This window comes from Rhamphochromis longiceps, linkage group LG3 (assembly GCF_057381845.1).
Source record: "Rhamphochromis longiceps isolate RC_006_pf linkage group LG3, R_longiceps_female_GT1.1, whole genome shotgun sequence".
Classification (NCBI taxonomy): Eukaryota; Metazoa; Chordata; class Actinopteri; order Cichliformes; family Cichlidae; genus Rhamphochromis; species Rhamphochromis longiceps.
The window spans coordinates 11,804,671-11,820,130 of NC_140559.1; the positions used below are offsets into that span (position 1 = coordinate 11,804,671).

Consider the following 15,460-nt stretch of genomic DNA (forward strand, 5'->3'; position numbering starts at 1 on the left):
CTGCAGAGCGAGAGCGAAGTGCTCTAATAGGGTGATATGGTACTACAAGGTCATTAAGATAAGATGGGGCCTGATTATTTAAGACCTTGTATGTGAGGAGCAGGATTTTGAATTCAATTCTGGATTTAACAGGAAGCCAATGAAGGGAAGCCAAAACAGGAGAAATCTGCTCTCTCTTTCTAGTCCCTGTCAGGACTCTTGCTGCAGCATTTTGGATTAGTTGAAGGCTTTTCAGGGAGTTTTTTGGACATCCTGATAATAATGAATTACAGTCGTCCAGCCTGGAAGTAATAAATGCATGAACTAGTTTTTCAGCGTCACTCTGAGACAGGATATTTCTAACTTTAGAGATGTTGCACAAATGGAAGAAAGCAGTCTTACATATTTGTTTAATATGTGCGTTGAAGGACATGTCCTGGTCAAAAATGACTCCAAGGTTCCTCACAGTGTTACTGGAGGCCAAGGTAATGCCATCCAGAGTAAGAATCTGGTTAGATACCATATTTCTAAGATTTTCAGGGCCGAGTACAATAACCTCAGTTTGATCTGAATTAAGAAGCAGAAAGTTAGCGGCCATCCAGGTCTTTATGTCTTTAAGACATTCCTGCAGTTTAACTCATTGGTGTGTGTTATCTGGCTTCATGGACAGATAGAGCTGGGTGTCATCTGCATAGCAGTGTAAATGTATGCTATGTCTTCTAATGATGCTGCCTAAGGGAAGCATGTATAATGTAAACAGAATTGGTCCTAGCACTGAACCCTGTGGAACTCCATAATTAACCTCAGTGTGTGAAGAGGACTCTCCATTTACATGCACAAACTGGAGTCTATTAGATAGATATGATACAAACCACTGCAGCACAGTACCTGTAATACCTACAGCATGTTCTAATCGCTCTAATAGGATATTATGGTCGACAGTATCGAACGCTGCACTGAGGTCTAGCAGGACAAGCACAGAGATGAGTCCACTGTCAGAGGCCATAAGAAGATCATTTGTAACCTTCACTAAAGCTGTTTCTGTGCTGTGATGAGCTCTGAAACCTGACTGAAACTCTTCAAATAAACCATTCCTCTGCAGATGATCTGTTAGCTGTTTGACAACTACTCTTTCAAGGATGTTTGATATGAAACATATTTGATATGAAAAGGAAGGTTGGAGATTGCAGGCTGGACTCATGTGGACCACACATACCTGGACTTTGGTTCTGTGTGTCTGTAACGTTTGTAAAGACTAATGATGGAGCTGAACTGATAGAAACAGAAAGCCCTGCATTAGTGCGTCTGTGTAAATGCCATTCTCTATATGAAGCTATGAATGAAAATGAAATGGATTCAAGTATAGTGATACATTACACAGAACACTGACATACTTTACTGACTGCAGGGCCCTAATGCACAGGTTTATTTCCAACGGTAAGGACAACAAGTGCAGATATCCAAACAGCATATGTCATTATAAACAAGCTTCAGCACACTACAGGGACAACATCTTCACACTCAGGTGTTTTCAGTCCCACTGCAACACTGCAGCCATGCAGTCTACCTGTAGAAACATAGCAGAGAGAATGGTCACAAGTCAGGACTGCAACATTTCATTATTCTACCATCCACTGTAAGTGCTGTTATTATTGCCATTTAAGTGGTAGAGCTTAGTAACCACACAAAGTGGCAGAGCACATATATTACCGCGCATAACAGCTGCCAACACTCTGCTGACTCAGTGACTTCAGAGTTTCAAACCTCCTTTGGCATCAACAGATCACCAGAAACATGCCAGCAGGAGCTTCATGGTTCCCATGGATGAGCAGGTCCTGCAGGTGCACTGATCGCTGGCCCAGCACGCTCGTCTACTCAGCCTGAAAGGTTCCAGAGCAGATCGCCACGTCAGCAACAACACCAGATATGATCATCAAGAAGCTTTACTGATGCAATGCTGACTAAACATGAAAAAGCACAAACAAAGCGACTACAGTGAAGTCAGTGAACACAAGTATAGTGTAATATCTATACTGTCCACTTAACCAAGAGGCAGACTCAGGATTTCCACCTTAAAGCCCAGGCCTGCACTTTGAACTGCTGGCACACTGAGTCCCACGAACCTGAAGTTCATTACTGGTTTCTATGCAGGTAGATCCCAGAGCCATTATATGCTTCATAAAAGCCTTTTAAAAGTCTGTATATGAGCTGACAGAGAGCCGGCGTATGCACTCAGACTGCACTCAGACTGCACAGCTGGTTCATAACACTGTCGGGTAAAGCACACGCTGAACATCACAGTGAAGAGTGAACGTTATCCCAGTGCGTCTGTGTGTTTGTGGGTGTGCTGAGCAGCAGCTTACAGCCATCTTCAGGCCTGGTGGGTGTGTCACACCTGCCAAGGAGATTCGCTTCCACCTGGAGCTGATCAGCCTCGTCGGGGAGCTACTTAACGGTGTGGCTGAGCGCTCCTCGACGCTGGACCGTTCCCATCAGTTTCTCAGCATCTGTTTGAAGTTGAAGGTGCTCATGGCTGCCTTCGTGTGTTTCTGAGGAGGATCTGCAGAAACGAGGTTGTACACAGGGAACAGAGACACGGAGCACGGGCGCGAGGACATGAAACGGGAGATGGGAGCGCGCAGGGATTTATTGTTTACCTTTTATTTTACTTTGCTGTAAATAAAGACACCTTTTCATCGCAAGAGTCCTGCATTGTGGGTCCTGCTTCCCCACATCCCCAGGCCGTGACAGTTTGGGATTATTGTCCTACTGAAAAACAAAGCCAGACTCTTTCCACGTGATCTTACACAGTGGATCAAACTTCTCTACCTTCATAATTCCATCACAGTTGGACAAGAGTCCCAGCACAGACTGGTTTGACAGATGGCTGCAGACGACTCCTCTGCTGTGCTGAACACATCTATGCACACTGAAGACGAGCTGAAGCAGAGATGGATCATATTTGCATTCAAGTATAAAGACATGTTTTTTTAAATATGTGTGTGAGCTCCAAACCTCTGAGACAACATCTCTGCACTGAGACAGCTGGACTTAAGGGCCGGGGACGCTTCAGCAGCGACTCTATGTCTTTAATAGCTTTCACAGTATTTTTCATGTGCATTTCTTCATCATGCACTGAAAGTATGATGCTTTTCTTCTGCCTGACAGTTTCATGTAGAGTCAGAGATTTAAAAGCAGGACTAAGACCCACTGAACAACAAACACACACTATACTGACTGACACATTCAGCAGCCAACACAAGTAGTCTGAAAGCATTTTATTCGTTCCAACTACAGCCACCAACCAGATATATGATGCTTGGCCCTGGTGAACAAGCCCAGCAGCGCCTGCACCAGGACCAGGAGCTGCTGCTGGCCTTCCCACTGCCTGGGTGTTTGGTCCACAGCTGAGAACAGGAGAGCTCCACACACCACCAACCTCAGCAGTCTGAGCCATGGTGACCCTCATCACTCAGCCCACTCACACACAGACTATTCAGGCTTTTCCTTGGAGCACGTCCAAGCACCATCTAATATGTGCCTGTGTCTTTATTTTGTGTACATTTGTCTTGTTTTGTATAAAACTTTATTGTACACATTTCTCCTGTTTGCTATTTATTCCTGCTGTGTCCTATTTATATTTGATCTCAGCATTGTTGGTGTGGAGCACACAGAATGACACAGTTACACAGTTACACAGTGAATTTACGTTTTTTGTTATATTTACAAAACATCACGGTTGTTGTCTTGGTCGTATCATTTTATTTTGTTGTATTTATCTGCCTTAAAGGCCGGTCTGTCTGACATTAAACCGTCCGTGGAGCAACAAAGGTTGGGGAGCGCTGCTCTAGAGATCTTTCTCTATCCATCTATAGATCTATATACATACAGGGAGTGCAGAATTATTAGGCGAGATGTATTTTTGAGGAATAATTTTATTATTGAACAACAACCATGTTGTCAATGAACCCAAAAAACTCATTAATATCAAAGCTGAATGTTCTGACATTCAAAAACAAAAGAAAAACAAATCAGCGACCAATATAGCCACCTTTCTTTGCAAGGACACTCAAAAGCCTGCCATCCATGGATTCTGTCAGTGTTTTGATCTGTTCACCATCAACATTGCGTGCAGCAGCAACCACAGCCTCCCAGACACTGTTCAGAGAGGTGTACTGTTTTCCCTCCTTGTAAATCTCACATTTGATGATGGACCACAGGTTCTCAATGGGGTTCAGATCAGGTGAACAAGGAGGCCATGTCATTAGTTTTCTTCTTTTATACCCTTTCTTGCCAGCCACGCTGTGGAGTACTTGGACGCGTGTGATGGAGCATTGTCCTGCATGAAAATCATGTTTTTCTTGAAGGATGCAGACTTCTTCCTGTACCACTGCTTGAAGAAGGTGTCTTCCAGAAACTGGCAGTAGGACTGGGAGTTGAGCTTGACTCCATCCTCAACCCGAAAAGGCCCCACAAGCTCATCTTTGATGATACCAGCCCAAACCAGTACTCCACCTCCACCTTGCTGGCGTCTGAGTGGGACTGGAGCTCTCTGCCCTTTACCAATCCAGCCACGGGCCCATCCATCTGGCCCATCAAGACTCACTCTCATTTCATCAGTCCATAAAACCTTAGAAAAACCAGTCTTGAGATATTTCTTGGCCCAGTCTTGACGTTTCAGCTTGTGTGTCTTGTTCAGTGGTGGTCGTCTTTCAGCCTTTCTTACCTTGGCCATGTCTCTGAGTATTGCACACCTTGTGCTTTTGGGCACTCCAGTGATGTTGCAGCTCTGAAATATGGCCAAACTGGTGGCAAGTGGCATCTTGGCAGCTGCACGCTTGACTTTTCTCAGTTCATGGGCAGTTATTTTGCGCCTTGGTTTTTCCACACGCTTCTTGCGACCCTGTTGAGTATTTTGAATGAAACGCTTGATTGTTCGATGATCACGCTTCAGAAGCTTTGCAATTTTGAGACTGCTGCATCCCTCTGCAAGATATCTCACTATTTTTGACTTTTCTGAGCCTGTCAAGTCCTTCTTTTGACCCATTTTGCCAAAGGAAAGGTCGTTGCCTAATAATTATGCACACCTGATATAGGGTGTTGATGTCATTAGACCACACCCCTTCTCATTACAGAGATGCACATCACCTAATATGCTTAATTGGTAGTAGGCTTTCGAGCCTATACAGCTTGGAGTAAGACAACATGCATGAAGAGGATGATGTGGACAAAATACTCATTTGCCTAATAATTCTGCACTCCCTGTATAGAAGAGCGTGTGTGTGTGACGACACAACATTACAGCAGCATCTTTTTCTTCACTATGTTCTGCAAAAAGAAGCATTTCCGTGTATACTGGACCAAAGTCAGGTGATATTATGTGGGCTCTTCCCTGACTTCACTTCTTGATCCTGATCGTCAGCTCCGTGGACATATTGGTAAATGATATGAAATCACTGTGAGCAGGCTGTGACCGTCCCACAGCCTGAGCATGACGGCTTTAAGCAGCACTTATGAGTGAAGCTGGAGAGCTGGTGACACAGTGCGAGTCACTCTGAGGCAGCGTTTCAGTGTCACCTTCTCTGTTCAAACGTGCAGTGAAATCACAGCCTGAATGTAAAAACAAAGAGCTGCCCTCTGCTTCTTCCTCAGCTACAAACACAGAGACAGGAAACGTCCCTCTGCTGAGCTCCTGCTGATCAAACTCCACATGTGTGAGAGTTTTCCAACATTTCCATCAGCATCACAACTTTACACCATAAAACGCAACAGCAGCTTGTTTGTTGCTCTGAAAATGAAAGCTGTGAATGTGAGCCCACATCCACCCTGAGCATCCACGTTCTCATTTCTGTTAGCTGCCTCAGAACTGGAGCCACTCTGACTCAACGTGTCCTCAGCTGAATACAAGCGCGCTGATCCACACAGGTATGCACACAGGTGTTCACTGTTCGTAGACTTAAATTACACCTTTCTTGGCTACTACTTCGAAGCACATCTGTCCTGCGTGCTGCACAACAACATTGAATATTTAGTATTTACTGCTGTTTACACTTAGCTAGATTAATGCGATGGTGTTGTGTTTAGTATGTTGCTTTGTTTTTTTTTGCTTGTTTTCTATTCTTCTCTCAACAGGTGATCCAGGAGATTCTTATTTTTTTTCTCCCCCCCCTTTCTCACTGTCCCTCTCCCCTTCTGTTTTTCCTTTCCTTCCTCTTTCTTTCTCCCTTTCCTATCCCTCACTCATGTCTGTCCCGTCTGTAACATCTGAAAATAAAATATAATAAATAATAAAAACAAAGGTCGATCAAATGGACCAATACGGCAATGCCACGATGATCCATTTGGCAAAGTAAATCCATTGGGTATCCTTGTTGGTCTTCAGACAACAATTCTGACGGCTAAAGAACCAAATGGGACAGGCGAAAAAAAAAAACGTGTCCTCAGCCACAAACACCAATCCTGTGGTGTTTCATGCCTACTGCAGCTCTCACCCTTCACATGAAGACTTTGGAGATAAAGGGGACGTTCCACTGGAGACTATTATCCTGTTATTGGACAAATGCAAACATGCATGCAAACTCAGACCTTCTAGCTGTCAACAACTGCAACACTGTGCTGCCCTGTTAACCAGGTCCTGTGGACAAATACCATAAAGTGTATTTGTTAAAAGATGGATGTGGTCGAAAAATGGAAGCCAATGTGGAAGTGCCTTTAACCTGCAATTTTTCTACCGGCCAGCAGGGGGCAGCTCTGAGAGCTGCAATGAGCCTTTCCCGATGTGTCTCACAAAGTCGTACAGCCTTGTCTTACTTTGCTCCTCAGTCACTGAATAACACAGCTCACACAAACACTTCTGTAACTGCTCCTCAGAAACCTTTGTTGTTTCCATGTTATGTTTGATTTCGGGTTCACTTTGGATTCCTTTGTTTTTAAAACCACCACAGCCTGTCTGAGTGTCAGTGCTGACCACGTCAGCCTGGGGTCACTTATGAAGGCAGTGTTGACCTGACTCACATCTTCTCTGTCACAGGAATTATCAGCTGCTCTTTCACTCGTTGCGGTCTTTAAATGAGACTCCTGTCAAAGAGCAGCATAAACACAGGGATAAATCCTGTAGAGACATGAGAGATGTTGTTGGCAAGAGAAAATCTCCTTCACATCCCAACACGTCCCAAGTGTAACCGAGGCCTGACGATCCACAAAGACAGCAAACCAAGGTCAGAGCTTACGTCCACCTACCAGCCAGCTTCAGCCTTACTGGGACGAGGCAGACCAGTCGATATTAGCGTTCCCCAGTGTGCATGCATCACATTTATAAAGGCCAATAAATGAAGATTTAAAGTAAAGTGGAGACAGCAGAAAGTCTCAACCATCACATGGGTTTGACACCATGTTTATTCACCAGTGGGCACTTTGCAACTTCCTGTTATCAGCAAGTGTTTGTCACGAAGCCAACGACTCGTGCAGAAATCCACGATTTGTTGGGACGATCAAACAAGTATCAGCTGGGCTCCATCGATCTATCAAATCACTACAGTAACCTGTCAGTTATTTCTGACGGCAGCAGCAAAGCATGCCTGCATGTCTCGCTGCTGCACTGATTAATGGACAGCTCGCCGCTGCTGTCAGCAAGAATATACACAGAGCTCCATCGAGCTGTGGCTCCAGGCCGTCCCCACCACAGGAAGACTGTTTCCAATAAACTGGAGGCATTTAGGTGGAGCATCAGAATCCCGTCAAATCAAAGAGGTGGGACTTGTTCCCAGAGCTGGATGCTGTGTAACCTCCTCACAACACAAGCTGCACAGCAAAGGACACAAAAACCTCCTGTTGACTAAACTAAACCCCCCCAACAGCAAAGACAGCTGCTGTGCATGAACGTGTGCACATTGGTGAAAGCTGCTACAGCACAGCACTGTCAGCACTGCAGGAAAGGTCCTCTCTATTTTCAACAGAACTGCACATCACAGGTAAAGTAATGTGTTCATGGAGACGCCATGTTGGATATCTCATCTCCAGCCTGTCGAACCATTACTTGAAAACACGGAAAGCCAAATATTCCTGGACATGTTTTTGGAACATGTTACAAGGTGCTGCAGCCGAGTAAATGCAACAAAGACATCTTCAAGACATCTTCAGACATCTTAGCAATTTCCTAATGTTGTAAACCTGCTCAACATTTGGCAATAAAACCCTTTCTGATTCTGATTCTGATTCAACCTCGGACTGAGAGCAGAAATGTGACAGTTTCCAGAAACATCTTCAAACTGGCCTCACAAAGACACGAGTGCACACAGACTGGGATCATCTCCATGTTCGACTCCATGTTAAACCAGCTTCATTGATCCAGACACCACAGCGGCCGTCACGTCCTCCCTGGTCCCACAGGCTGCACACAAGAGGCTCACCTCTGCTACCTGCTGCTCCACTCCCCTCAGGGTTTTGGCCACGCCTCCCATTGGTCAGCAGGTAAAGGTGAAGCCTGGGACATGGAAGCGTTTAGAGCAGAGCTTCATGGGCCTGACAGCGTCCAACAGCAGACTGAGGAGAGAAAGGAGACAGAGTTCTTCTTCTTCACGTTCTTTTGTTTTAAACTCAAAATGAAAGGAGTGAGCACATGTTCTCCCTGAGGAAGACGAGGATCTCCACCCACTCACAGCCCCTCTCCTGATCTCCTCCCAACAAACTGACCATTTGAACTGAACCTTTAACACTTGTTGTCAGTTCTTGTGTCAGTCAGCACATCTCAGCTGTTTTTCTATGCTTCTGAATGTCTTCCTGTGATTGGCCGTTCACAGAGACATGTCTGACTACATGAATCAGCTCCACGTGTACGTCTCAGGTCTTTGCTGGATTCGTCTTCCCCTTTCTTAAACTCATGCCTTTCCCGTACTGGTCTGTACAGCAGTGATGAGCACAGTGTGGAGCTTAAAGTGATCGTGGGCAGCTCGAGTGTTGTTATAGAGGGGTCAAACCTGTGGTTGCTTCATCAGTGTGGACATTTAAAGATGGATGCAGACTGCATGGAAGTAAGATGTTTTACTGCTTTTCTAAACATCATATGAAGTAAAACATTTACACACACATGAAACATGAACACTGTGACATCAGCAGCTGCAGCAGTGCATGAATAAACAGACTGCACAACAACTCTCCTCATTCCCAGCTGTGCCTGCTCGAGCCAAATGTCCAGCTCCAAATTCTCCTGACCTCCTGTGGAGTTTGTGTGGATGACCTGGAGCAGGGTCCAGAGTCCAGGTGCAGGAGGCAGTGCTGGGTCAGCCACTGTGACAAAGGGCCCCTCCTCCACTGTGGGAGTCATCCAGGGGCTCCAGGACAGATCCACAGTGGGACCAGGGCTGATACTGTAGTCACAGCAGGGACCTGCAATCAGCTTATTTCAGGACACGTCACTGCAAACATCTGCTCACCTCCACAGCTGTGTGTTGGGTTGAAATACAACACATGCAAACACATGTATGACTGTGTGACACAGACTGTGCAACAGTAGCAGGTAGTGCACTACATTTCCCTGCAGGCTTTGCATGCACAGAGCAGCAGTGTGTGTGCTGCTGTCCTCAGTGTGTCTAACACCAGCATTTAAATAACTACTAACATTTCTTATCACTTAGAACCAAAGACAGAGCAAGTTCCATCCAACTCTTCCCCTTCCTGCTGTTCATGTAACAGGAGGTGAACACGCTGGGATTAAAGGTTCATCTCATCAGTAACAAAGCAAACATGCCTCTGATGTGAGTTTCTGCTGTTTCCACAGTTACAGCTGGTACCTCAGTGCAGCCCTCACTGCTACAATACAACACCATCACATAGACCAAGCCTATTCAAATGGCGGCCCGCGGGCCAAATGCGGCCCAGAAGCAACCCGCGAGTGGCCCTGCCTGTGGTCCTGGCAGAAACACAGAGAAAACGCAAAAAATTAGTTAATTTAAAAAAAATTAAAAATTCCTACAGCGTAGTGTAGACTGTGAATGCAACACTCCTAGTAGCCTAGCAATATTTAACCCACAATGCACCGTGATGTAAACATATTAAACAATCATCGTAATATATGATGCGACAACAGCATGTCTCTCTCACTCCAAAAGCACAAAATTGACAATGAAAACTGTCGGTTTAACCCTGCCTGGACTGACAAATACTTATTCATTTTACCGAGTTTAATAATCTTACAACCGGAGTTGTACTACCATGGTGAGGGTCCTGTACAGCCCAAGAGAGAGCTGCAGCAGCTTCCCTTCGTGTTTGCTTCTTGGCAAAGAAGAAAAGGCCTTTCACAGATTCTGAAACAGTGAAATACTGCATGCTGGCCGTGGTGGATGCGGTGAAAAGTGATGAAAAAATTAAAGTAAGTGTGACATCTGCTAAACGTACCCCTGTAGGACAGTTCAAATATTCGTAGAGTTGAAGTTCTGGCGTCAGACAAGTTTGAAATGCTGTTAGATGACCTGAAGAAAACTGATGTAATGTCTATAGCAGGAGATCACAGGCAGAACTGATAATGCACAGTTGTGCGTATATGTCCTTTTTTGGATGGGAAATTGCTCGGCTTGCTACCGTTAGAGGGACACACAGCTGGCGAAATAATGTTTGAGAAGATTTCAGCTCTTTTTGAGGAAAATGGTCTGGATATGAAGCGTGTCTGTATACTTGTGACGGATGGGGCTCCATCCATGGCAGGAAAAGCGAGTGGTCAGCGAAATATTTATTTTAATTTGAAAGGGAATTATCAAAATGTTTTTTCGTTATTATTATTGTTTCAAATGTGCAAAAAATAGTTTAGTTATAGCTCCCTTTTTTTTTTTAAACGGACCTCTTGGTGTGCATTTGTGAGGTCACCAGATTTACAGGGGAATAGGAATAAAAAAACACTTGTTTTTCAATACAGTTGTGTGGGTTTGAAATTGATCATGATCTGCTGCTTACTGGCTTCAAAAAATATATCTGGCCCAGATAAATTCCTCGGTTTGAAAATCTGGCCCAACTAACTTCGTAGTTGAATAGCCATGACATAGAGTCTCCACTGTGACAGCAGCAAAGACTGTTTGAGGCTAACTGACCGTTACAGTCGGCTGTTACAAAGTAGCAAAGCTCATTCAGTTACTCTGAACGAATAAACAGTTTTTGTAATCTTTGCAAAATCGGTTTTAAACTAAATGTAATGAAAAATAACCTGTTCCATTTAACTTCTAACACCATTAGACTGTTTTAGCCTGTTGGCTGACTAATATGAAAACAGATGAATGTATGAATGTTATGTTACAGTAACAACGATCTGCAGCAGCCTGTAAAACAGGAGGAGGAGTTACTGGAGGTGTCATCAGGTTGGGCTGAGACGTCTCAAACTTACAGTGTTATGTTTCGTTATTGATCACAGGGCAGTCCAACCAAAAGGCTTCACATGGCTTTAATACTTTAAATTGTTTTCTATTCTCATCGTCATCACATTTAGTCTGCAAATTCACAATTTGTCTTAAATCCTAATCTGACTTTCTGAGCCTCCACAGGTGAGTGGGAGTGTCCTGGGAGCTTCTGAATCACTGGAATCGATCCACATACACTGTGATCACAGCGTGTGGTCAGGTGGGGAAACTCTTATTACACTTAAACTCAGCTGCGTGGTTTAACGTTACAGCTCTCGTCATCTGTCTGACTGTATTCGCTCATCGATCCTCTGTAAACTCCAATGTTTACGCTTCTCTCAAAAACAAATGAATAAAATCTGACTGCAACACATTTACAGATGTACGAGAAATAAGACTGACATTAAACTCAAACAAGAGTCCTTCTGTTTCAGCATCAGCTGGATTCAACACTATTATAATGCATTCATCCATTCACTGTCACAGTTCCAGAAGTGCATCGTGTGCACAAAGCAGACAAAAGATCCTGCAGTGGTTTTAAGGCCAGCACAGGTCAGAGAGTGCAGACTGTTATTAGCATCGCAGCAGATTCAAACATTCGGGGCAGGGGTCACATAAAATAGTCAACATTAGTGCATTCAAGCAGCTCTCCGACCCGCCGCAGAAGGACGAGCACTTCCAAATATCCTCTCTATTAGAGGTGGGAATCACCATACATCCCACGATACGATATTATTGCAATTTTAAAAAAATATTTTGCGATATTCAGATTCTGTACATAAAGGTAAACTTTATCAATATTCATTTTATCTAATAACAAAGTCTCACACTCCGTCTTTCTCTCATTTCAGTCAGTTTTATTGTTGACAAACTGAACGGTTTGTATTACAGTCTAGTCCAACTTAACTGAATGCAACCATCTGGTACAATTATAGCTATTCTGAACTATGCAATATGAAAACTATGCAGCCCCTTCAGCAACTGAAGAATTTGACAGTAAATTAAAACAAAATATAATTTTACATTAAATAAAAAAGTTTTAAACTTAATTAAAATAAAACATGTCTTAAATTAAAATAAGTAAACTGTCATGTTTATTGCTGCCAAAAAACAGTTAAACACATTTGGACAGTGTCAGGATTCTTGCTCAGAAAAAGGACCAACATGCTCTGAAGTCGGAGCACAAAAACTTTTTTGTAACAAAATATCGATTTCTGCTGTCGCTGCATCGATACATTATTAGCAAACAAAATATCACGATGCTACACAGTATCGATTTTTTCCCCACCCCTACTCTCTATCCTATGGCTGGGATTTTACCACAGGTACACACACAGCTGTGTTAACGGGTGCAGACGAACAATGCAACTGAACTTAATAACAAAGTTCAAATGACACAATTGTAGGGCTGCCACAAACGATTATTTTGATAGTCGACTAGTCACCGATTATTTTTGCGATTAGTCGACTAATCAGATCATCATCCACTGGACGTAAAACTACAGCTTATTGCACCAGCAGCATCTGCTCTTATATAACTATCATTAGCTTACAGCTTTAAGTGTTTAAGGTATGTGCTAACTAAAAATAAAGACAAGATGATAGTTTATTAATTTTTAATGAAATTTGCAGATTGTTTCGGTGAAGTTTAATAAACTCCTTGCTATCTAAAATATAACAGGACACCGGAGTATATTCTGGAGCATCTCACACTTCTGATAATCAGCTGTCTGCTTGACGTTTATTCAGCTGTGTAAAAACTATAACTTTAATCTCAGCCAAACCGATTTACTCAGGAACAAATAAAATACTAAAAAAAAAAGCCAAACAATAACATTTTAAGTTATCTAAGTGACTCATATATATTTAACCTGAGTAGCGAAAGACGGCGGTGGGTTTGAAAACGATTTGCGGGGAGTCCGGTGTTCTCACGGCGCTAGTGAGCCTAGCCCCCGGCTCGCTAACGAGCTAGTGGGTAACAGACGTCTCCGAAAACGTCGGAGTGCTTTTGAAAATATGTGGTGTCTTGATAAACTGAGCAGATATTTGAGGTTTACACAGCTACATTCTCGCCTGAAAATATGTTAAACGTTTATTTTGTGACCCAGAAAGAATAATAAGAGTAATATTAAAACTAACTAGCTGCCGCCATTGTTGGAAACTGCGCTGGGCCGCGCTATGAATTCTGGGACACAGCTGCTTCTTCTTCTTCTTCTTCTTCGGGGTTTAACGGTAGCTGACATCCTTGTACATGCAATGCTGCCATCTTCTGTTTCAGTCCGTTATTACACTCTTAAATCCTGCCACTTATTCCTGCGTCTTTTGTGATCTTACAAAGCTTCAAACGACGCGTCGACTACACAATTGTTCTTTTCTTAGTGCAACACAGAATGACTGATGTCTCATATTGTTAAGATATCAGGTTGGAAAATGTTGAATCAAAGGTTTAAATGACCTCCAGAAAAGTTAGACAGTGTTGAAAGTCCCTGAACACAGACCTGAGAGGGTGAAACAGCCAAGGAGAGCTACTGTCTGAGGTCAAAGGTCAGACTGTAAGAGAGTCGTCAGGTTCATATAGCTCCATAACCCAAAGCTGCCCCTCCTCACATGGAGACATGGTGATGTATCTTCATCATCCTCTGTATCCACTGACCCTCTGTGCACAGGTACAAACTTTCAGCCTCTCTGCTACACCTGAGCTCATGTTCTCATTTCTCATTGGTCCGTCCAAACATTAGAAATAACCAGTAAAAACAGTGTTCACTGTTTCTACTCCAACATGTCCTAAACTGGACCTCAGGTCCTGTCAGGCTAGTCCTTACAGCAGTGTGTGACCTTTAACCTTATTCATTCATCATAAATGTCTTTAATGACACCTTCCAGTCCTCCACAGCCTCCACACTGAGTGCTGTTGCAGTTATTAAACCCTTCTTTAAGCCTTTTCTACACCATTAAATAAACCCACCATATTATACTGGTCTGTGACGTCACTCAGCAGTGAATCCTTTAAACCTCTGCATCGCTGACTAACAGGACCAGTTTACCGAGAGCGCCCTCTAGTGGCCAAACCTAGCTGTTACACTTGGCAGCGGTCGGCAGCTTTGTGCTCCGTGAAATAACAAAGTGACATTTCCACGACAAACTTTCACAGCAGCCTTGTTCCCTCATCGACCAGCTGCTAACGAAACGTTTGTGACTCACAGTTAAACTTCAACAGTCTTTTTACCTGTTTACTAACCAATCAGCTCCCTGCGCATTCAAACTCCCGCTGCTGCTGCTGCTGTGCGCTTTACGGCACCTGGTTTACGGCACCGTGTCGTTCTGTACCTTTCAAAGTAAAAGCATCAGGTCGGTCCAAGCTGCAGCAGAATAATAACCACTTATGAACCAATTTACCAAAAATTAATGATGTCATTTACAACACTGAGTTTGGACTTGAACGGTGTTTTCAGTGTTTTTGCCTCCAGTTGAAGAGTAACGCTGTCAATGATGGCAGAAAGGCGCCAAAGCAGAGAGGAAACAAACTCAGCACAGACCAGAACCAGAACCAGGCTCAGGGAGGGGCGGGGCCATCTGCTGTGAGAGGGAAGACAGGATAAAGACATGCTGTGGACGAGAGACAGGTTAATAACAGATATGATTCAATGCAGAGAGGGTTTTTTTGTTTGTTTGTTTGTTTGTTTTGTTTGTTTGTTTGTTTCTTATGCAGAGAGGTCTAGTGAGTGAGAAAGGTGACTGAAAAGGAAAAACTCAATGCATCATGGGAATCCCCCGGCAGCCTACAGCTATTACAGCACAGCTAAGGGAGGATTGAAGTCTATTCTTAAAGGTCGAGATAGTGTCTGTCTCCTGAAAACTGACGGTTTGTGTATATATTTATGCTTATATTCATATTCTCGTATTCCCCTTTATTTTATATCCTAACTCTGTACTATGCTGTCTGTGTTCTGTTACGACAAACTGGATGTCATGGAGGATAAACATAAAGTTCTATCTCTCTATTAAAATCCCCCAAAATAAATGAAATGTGAATTTCAGGCAGACATGTTTTTAAAAGAGTCGCTTAAATGGAAAAATGTCAGCTGGTGGGAACGAGCCTC

The 15,460-nt window shown here is 43.6% G+C and overlaps 1 long non-coding RNA gene across 1 annotated transcript; it reads right to left on the reverse strand.

The window, feature by feature from the left end:
- Positions 1-1,170: 1,170 nt before the first annotated feature.
- Positions 1,171-14,893, reverse strand: LOC146672925 (uncharacterized). The gene is made up of 4 exons (XR_014910417.1): positions 14,587-14,893; positions 8,388-8,520; positions 1,690-1,859; positions 1,171-1,546 (listed from the first exon to the last, which is right to left on the reverse strand). It is a non-coding gene; the product is annotated as an uncharacterized LOC146672925 (long non-coding RNA).
- Between the last annotated feature and the right edge of the window lie 567 nt (positions 14,894-15,460).